General features: G+C 33.3%; 1 pseudogene; it reads left to right on the forward strand.

The window, feature by feature from the left end:
* Nucleotides 1-5,259: 5,259 nt before the first annotated feature.
* LOC143615128 (berberine bridge enzyme-like 8 pseudogene) lies at nt 5,260-6,870 on the forward strand (annotated as a pseudogene).
* Nucleotides 6,871-8,668: the final 1,798 nt, after the last annotated feature.

Consider the following 8,668-nt stretch of genomic DNA (forward strand, 5'->3'; position numbering starts at 1 on the left):
AACTTGATAAACAAGACACCAATCCATCATAGGCTCGATAGGTCGGCCCAACCTGCCTCATTGACTCGAGGACGGGATTAAGTCCAACAATATGAATGTATGTGTGGGTATAAGTAATATTGTGTTTGGGTAAACATTGTCGATGAGTAGGCATTGATTTCAATATGCGTAGAAAAAAATATAGATGTGTTGATAAAAATATATTTATTTATAAACATAACCACGATATGTGTAGATAATAATTTTCAAATACATACAAATAAATAAAAAATATGTAGATGCAGTAGAAGAATATTGAACCACAATTACAATTCTTAATTAAAAATATTGATATTCAAAATAGTAAAAGAAAAGAAGAAGAAGTAGCAGTGCTTATAGAAATTGAAATGTTTTAACTAATAAAATAAAAACTGCTCATAGGTCTCAATAACAAGTGTATAGAAAATACCAAAGCCAATAAAGCATCCAAATCTCTAGTTGACCTGATGAAGAATCTAAATCCTTTTGACACTCAATGTGATAGCGTGTTATATTCTTTAAACCAATTATGCTATTCAGTTTTCGCTTTCCACATGTTATGGCCTTCTTTATTGTAGTTTCCTGAACATACAACCAAATAAAACAGAATACAACTACTTTGAAATAACTCGAAACCACTATTAACCACCATAGAAAACCAAATAGACCAATGTGATTCCTTAATAAAAAACAAAGAATAAAAACACCATTACTTAAGATGATGGCAACGAGTACAATCAAAATCATCATTTAATAAGCAATAGTGACTAAAATTTACAAAACTAATTTGCAGTACCTAATATTAATGGTAATTTATGATGCGCTTAAATGCTTAATAGAGAAGTACCAATTCTTAAATTGATTGGCTCGACGAAGAATAAAGAAACTCAACGGAAATTCCAGATAAAATACCTATAAATGTTAATAAAATCAGTGTATAAAAATTGTTGTGCTTTCGAATACCACGATTTAATATAAATTGAAATACATCGTGTTCATTTATTGCATAATACCAAACTCAAAACCGAGACCAGAAAAGGTAACAAAGTAGTTCGAGGTTTTGGTCATTATTGTGGATTGAAGGATGACCAGAACCCAACAAAAAAACTAAGGACAAGTGGAAATGGGATTTTGAAGATCAAAACTCAAAAGTATTTTATTGTTAAACAAATTAGAAAGTTGATAGAAAGAAAAATGCTCCCAGAAGTAGCATGGCAAACTAGATGGAGTTCAAGTATTCTAAAAAAAATTAGCATCTTTGTCTGGAGACTTTTATTAGATAGGCTACCTATGAGGACCAATCTTTCTAATAAAGGGTTATATGTCCCGTTTATAATGTGCCTATTTTGTTCAAGAGACATAGAATCAAATCATCATATCTTTATTTACTGTGGAGTGGCTTCGACGGCTTGGAAATCGATCCTCGCCTGGTTGAATCTAGTTGGGCCAAACCCAATTGAACCGAAAGACTTTATACTTGGCTCGAAAACACACCTCTACCTAAGAAGAAGAAACAACTTGTGGAATGAATTATGTTTATTACGTGGTGGGTCATTTGGACAACTAGGAACGAAACTATATTTAAAGTCAACGACATAAAGAAGTGATTTTTGATTCCACAATGCATTTTCTTTCATTGGATTGTAACCAGGAATAAAAAGGTAAAAGTAGTTTAGACCAAATGGCTTCAAAACCCACTAGTTTTCATATAATTTTGTCTTTTGTTGTTGATTAGTTTTTTTCTAACCAGCATCTTTAATTTATAGAATCATTTTTGCTTTAAGAAAAAAAAACCTAAAATTCTAAACACTTGTGAGTGATATTCGTCATGTGGCCTGATATGATTAAATTAAAAATTCTTTTCAGGTTTGAAACAAATGTGATATTAGGTGATGGTTGTTTGGCTACATGAAACCGACCACTTATGCACATTGAAACAAGATATAATAGGTATAATTGTAAAAAGCATGATACTACTATCTTCAAATTGTTAAAAGCTTCAAATTACTTAAATTATAAACTACTAGCTACAAGTATAGTTAAATTAGTATTTCAAGTTGGATTTTAACGTGAATATAATTTAGAGTTTTTAATTGACATAATCTAAATGGCTATCAATATTGTAACTTGAAGTTTGTGTGATTTTTGGTTTTAGTTAATAAGATAGCAATCACATTATACGGTACTATCATATTGATTTTAGTAAAAATGGTGAACTTAATTTGCAAGTCATTAATTGATGATTATTGGAATAAGTGTTAAGCATAAACGAAAGGGCTTGCGGCACAGCTTGTTGCCGTTTGACTTTTGTCTTGATGTAAAATTATATTTTATTATGAAACTAATTTGATGCAAGGAAAAAAAGAAAAATAGAAGCCTATGTTTACTCACAATTTGCTTTTGTCCAGACAATCACCATACGACTATACGCTAAACCCCTCTAAAATCTCCATTTCTCTTACTCATTGCATGTTTATGCTCTTGGCCATGTTATTTTTATGTAGCAATAATAATTCACAATTTCACATAATAGATACACTTTATCAGTTTATATTGTAATTCCCCTCTAGAACAGTTGGTTTTTGCCAGTAAACTAGATATTTCACATCTAAGATATTTTGGTTGGGTGTATGTTGCAATTCCTCTATTACAACACACAATGATGAGATCTCAAAATCGTTTAGTATTATATGTTGTGTATAAATAACTATCTTTACTTAGCCATGTGTACTGGAGGAACTATAAAATAGGGGAGATTTTTTACATGTGGTCAAGGAAGACGATATGTAGCACAGGGGTGGTGTTGTATCCGAAAAAAAATAATATAATACTATTAAATGGGACCAGAAACCACCTACAAACACACAAATGAAGTCTATATGTATTTGTCCCCCCGCCCCCAAAATCGCCCTTTTGTAGCCTGGGGGGGGGGGGGGCGGTGTTGCAGCCCCATTTCACCCCAAAACATCACTTTTATCGCCCAACTACACATCGTCTTAAGTAATTAGATTCATTAATGGGGATTTCTTCATGATTCATGCTATTGGCTTTCACTTTAAATTATCATTCACAAAATATAGTGAGATAAAATGCGGTTAGAAACTTGATTTCGGTCAGTTCGGTTAAAAATTCCGGTGATAGCATGAACCTGATTTCGGTCAGGTCGGTTAAAATTTGATTGCCAAAGCAGGTAATTCAGGATGTTATTACAACTACAAATGGTGCAAGTGGATTCCGAGCAAGTGTAACTTACTCAAATGAGATAGCGAGATGGATCGGATTCCTGCCTTAACGACTTTATAAAAAAGAAAATGTCCAAGTTAATTCCAATTTGTACGCTCTTTGTGGTGAAACTCTCGATAAGGCAAATCATCTCTTTACTTCGTGCTACATCGCTTTTGTTGTATGACAAGGAATCAACATGCAACTGGTGCAAGATAAATCATATTTGCTTTAACGGTTAGACACTTAATGGAATTTTCTGACTTAAGATGGATAAGCATTGGACAAAAGGACATTCTACATGGAATTATCATTATTAGTTGTTGATGCATATAAAAGACAAGGAATGAAGCCTAAGTCTCAAACAAAGAAGCTAAAATGAAAAAATTATATGAAGATATCAAATCGTTTGATTTTCTATGGTTTAAAAAATAGGTCAAAACACAATTCCATTATTTAGAGAGATTGGTACAATTTTTCCTCTTTGTAATCTTTTTTTAATGTTGTAATTTGGCATGTTGTTTGTCCTTGCTTCGACTATATGGGAGTGTTTTTTTATAAAATTTGCCTTTCAGGAAAAAGAAAAAAAAGATAAAATGGAGTTAGAACTTAGAAGGTGAAATAAGTTGATATATATTGCCATTGTCTCACTTTGATTCTAAAACTAAAGAAAAGGGAACCAAAAGTTTAAAGTCATTTATAAAAAAGTTAGCAAATCATGTACTAGACACGTTCACTAGCTAACCTTTAAAAGGTTACCAAGTAACACAGATTCAATGCTAATGTGAAACAACTTTCCTTGAGTGGTTGTGCCTATATATATCTTCATCTATATTTAAGCCATTACACACAAATAAAGTTCCGTGAGCATGCAAGCCTAAGAACTTCAATAAATGAAGGCGACAATAGGGTTGCTTGTTGAATGTGATTTGTGAGACGAGGCGAGACCTTATCTACTTATCTTAATAAAGTAAAGAATTCCATATCATGTTCATGTCGACAATGCACCATTATATCGTAAATCTGTTATAAATCTATCGAAAAATTTATCTTTGAAATTGCATCATCATGAAACTACCCAAGAGTGAGTAAATATTCCAACAGCCCAAGATGCTGAACATTATGTTTTCGAAAATACTAACTAATTATTGTACTCGAAAAACCTAAGAGTAACAATTCTAAAATGACCGATAGTCAGATAGTGTTACGGGCATCGTTCATTTCCAAATGCATATATCTTCAAAACCAACCGTCTACAATTTTATTTTTAAAATAGTTATGCAATTGAATGTAAAAGGATAACTAACTGGAATACAAGGATGACAATAAATTAAAAAAAAAAAAGAAAGAAACTGAAACACATAAAAATCTATTGCCTTTTTAAATTATCAAGATTAAAGTTGAAATGATAGTCTCTTTCACAATGCAAACAAAACTAAATGGTGTTTTTATTTTTTTGTTAAACTTTCATGACTGCCTTTTGCTCGTTTTAGCAAAGTTAGCCACTCTTTTTCTTTCCACTAATAAAAAACTACAATTACGCATGTTTGTGCATAATTTGCTTTTGCCTAGAGCTACAGTTTCATAAATCATAATATAAACGTGAGATACATGTTGAGTTGAAAATGTATATAGTTTAACTCTAATTTCAAGTAGCATGTTAACTTTTTACGAGAAATAAAAATTGTATATTCAGAACAAATTGACTGTCTATGGTTGAAATGGCTCGTCCGAATATTAGAAAAACGGCCGTCCAGACGAGTAATTTTCAAAGGTTGATCCCCAATGGTAAGAACTAATGTCCGGATATTGTTCAAACGGATATTCTAACCAACAACTTTTCGACATTCTAGTCAAAACAGTCGCCTAAGTATCTTTTGGATTAATGTTGTTTGATGGTATACATAAAATCATAGGGGTGTAGTATAGCTATAACATGACTTCATTATTTTTATTTGTTTGATTGCTTATAAATATCACAAATATGATTACAATACATGCATGCTCAATTCATCTAAACATGGCAGTCCCCATATTATCCCTCCTCCTTCTCTTCATCTCCACCAAATGCTCTGCTAATCACATAACAAATCTCTTCATTGATTGCCTAAACAACCTATCGGAACCGTCTTACCCTATCACCGAAACCATCTACACTCCCAACAACCCTTCATTCTCTTCCATTTTCCATGCATACATCCGTAACCCTATTTTCCACAACTCCTCAAGAACCAAACCTTCACTGATCATCACTCCATTACACGTCTCACACATCCAAGCCGCGATAATATGCGCCCAAAATAACGGCCTGAGAATGAGAACAAGAAGCGGTGGCCATGACTACGAGGGCCTTTCTTATCTTTCCTACTCCAACACCCCTTTCTTCATACTTGACATGTTTAATTTACGTTCAGTAGATGTTAATATTAATCAAGAAACTGCATGGGTTCAAGCAGGTGCTACCCTTGGTGAAGTTTACTATCGAATAGCCGAAAGAAGCAAAATCCATGGGCTCCCTGGTGGAGTTTGCCCTACAGTTGGAGTTGGTGGTCATTGTAGTGGAGGTGGTTATGGTAACATGATTCGAAAGTTCGGTTTAACCGTGGATCTGATACTCGATGCTTTGTTGGTTGATGTTAATGGTGCGGTGTTGGATCGTGAGTCGATGGGGGAAGATTTGTTTTGGGCGATTACGGGTGGTGGTGGTGCGAGTTATGGTGTTGTTCTTGCCTTTCATTTCAAGTTAGTTCGTGTCCCGCCTCAAGTTATTGTTTTTAATGTGAAAAGAACATCGGAAAGAAACATTGTTAAGATTGCGGATAGATGGTTTAATGTTGCTCACAACTTGGACAATGATGTCTTCATTCGAATGAGTTTTGATGTTGTAACCAATAGAAAGGGAACGAAGAAGATTCGTGCTTCGTTCCCTGGCTTGTTTCTGGGAAATTCCACAAGGCTGTTGAGCCTTGTGGACGATAGTTTCCCAGAATTAGGGTTACTAGGATTACAATGTGTTGAAATGAGTTGGGTTGAGTCAACGGTGGTCTACGCAGGGTTCCCGGTTAACACACCCATCGAGACTCTACTTTCTCGAACTCAACAACCGGAACGAGATAGACCATTCAAGATCAAATCAGACTTTTAAAAAAACCCTATTTCAATAGAAGGATTGAAATCCATATTCAAGAAGATGAAAGAACTCGAAAACCAGAGGATCACTTTTAGTCCATTCGGTGGACGAATGAATGAGATCTCGGAGTGCACAAAACCATACCCGCATCGAGCAGACAATATTGCAATGATTGAATATGAAACGTACTGGAAAGAGCAATATTGTTTTTCGAGTTTGCAAGGAAGATGCATGAGCATATGACTCCATATGTGTCCAAGAACCCTAGAGAAGCATTTTACAATTACAAAGATTTGGACAATGGTGTGAATCATCATGGGAAGTATAGTTATGAAGAAGGGATGGTTTATGGGGTGAGGTATTTCAAAGAGGTTAATTATAATAAGCTTGTAATGGTGAAGACCATAGTTGATCCTCATAATTTCTTTATAAATGAACAAAGCATCCCACCTCTACAATCCTCACATGACATGTACGCATATGACATGTGTAATATCTAGAGTGGGAAATGGATAATATTTATGAAATAAAATAATAGAAATGCTCTTTTTATTCATAAGTGAAAATACATTATGATCATACCATGTACAAAAGAATTACAAGAAATATAAAAAAATTATATAAACGTAAATTTGAACCTAAGATTTTAACAATGTTTTTTCAATGGCATTGTTAAATACAACTGAGCAATATCTAAATCTTAAAAGTTACAGCAATCTCTTAAAAAAAATTCCGAGTCTTCTTAAAAGAAGTCGCCTCTCCCAAGTTAGATACGTTAGACGAAGTGACTATTTTCACATTTTCACAAATGACTCATGCACCCGAGATACCATCCAATTTTTTAATGTTTCCTCTTTTGTGAAAAGTGAAAACATAAAAGTTTGATACGGTGAAAATATTTTCATGAGTTCACCTCCTTTGGCTAGCACTTTTGCTCCCGTTGCCATTTCTATGTTTGGGAGTTTATTTGTTCTCTTTTGTTTTTTAAAATCTTTTTTTCAAAGTGAACTCAAAAGTCCACTTTAAGCTCACTTATAAAAATAAACCTCAATATAATGCAATTACGTGTCGTTAAATATAATATTAATTTGTTTGTATTTAGTTACTGTATATATGATTGTGTAATTATTTATAATGTGCATAATTTACATGTAATTATATAATACTTGTGCATAATTAGGCACGCATGAATTTAACTTCGTCCAAAGACATATTTTGCTTTTTTACTTTATGCACTTTGTATGATAAGACCCTTTTATATATTACTTCTCCCTCCTATGTAAGTAAATCCATCTAAAATACGATCATATAAATAAAGTAAAAATTTTCATTAACTTCTTTTTTTTTTCTTTTAACAATGATTCATTAAACCAAGAATGAAGCTTGAAAAACAAAAAATACAAGGAAAAAAAAGCAATAAGCGTGGCTTACGTTACAAAAACATATGACAATCAATCGAAATTGAAACTCCGTCACTTCTCCTAATCCAAAACTTTGAGATCTGCTCTATGCTCGACCCATATATAAGAATTTGATTTTATATTTCCCACCAGTCCTAGTGCAAAGATGTTTTTATTATTAAAGATTACCTCGTTTCTTGCTCTTCAAATAAGCCAGCATGTGATTGCTATGATTGCATTTTTTACCCTTTGTTAAATTCATGCTATCCGGCAATTCCACCATTTGTTTGACCGAATGACATTGTGAATAATGTGTAAGTTTCATCAAGCCGAGAACGATTGTCCAACCCCAGTTAGATAGCTTGCAAGAAACCAGCGGGTTTAGTGTATCCATTAGTATCCCCTAACCGCCAATACAAGCCTTGTTGTCATACGGCCCAATAAAGCTCTCCACATAAAAGAGTTAATCTTAGACCCACTTGATCCAAGAATACGGGCCGGGCCGCAGGAGTTATCGTGTCCGCTTTCAAGTTCCTTTCTAGCATCTTTAACATTGTATTTCATGATTTTCTTAACAATATTTTATGTTACAGAAGTAAGCTTGCCACTAGTCTTAGTAATTGTTTATTATTGTCATAAAAAGCCGAAAATGTTAAGTTAGAAATCCAGATTATGTGAAGTTAAATATCAGTATTGTGTTTTGTGTGTATCTCACTTTTAAAAAGAGATGGAAAAAGTAAGGCAGAATTTGCAGACAATCAATAATACATATTCCTTATGCATTGTAGTATATCTACCTATAGACTGAAATTTACCTTTACCTTTAACTTTATTTTTTCCCCTTTTCTGACAAGAATAATCTTTATTGCTTTCCTTTCCTATTGGATGCTTAAATGTA

Source organism: Bidens hawaiensis, unplaced genomic scaffold (assembly GCF_021521415.1).
Source record: "Bidens hawaiensis isolate Kalapana, Puna unplaced genomic scaffold, B.hawaiensis_p1.1 tig00002306_1, whole genome shotgun sequence".
In the NCBI taxonomy this organism is placed as follows: domain Eukaryota; kingdom Viridiplantae; phylum Streptophyta; class Magnoliopsida; order Asterales; family Asteraceae; genus Bidens; species Bidens hawaiensis.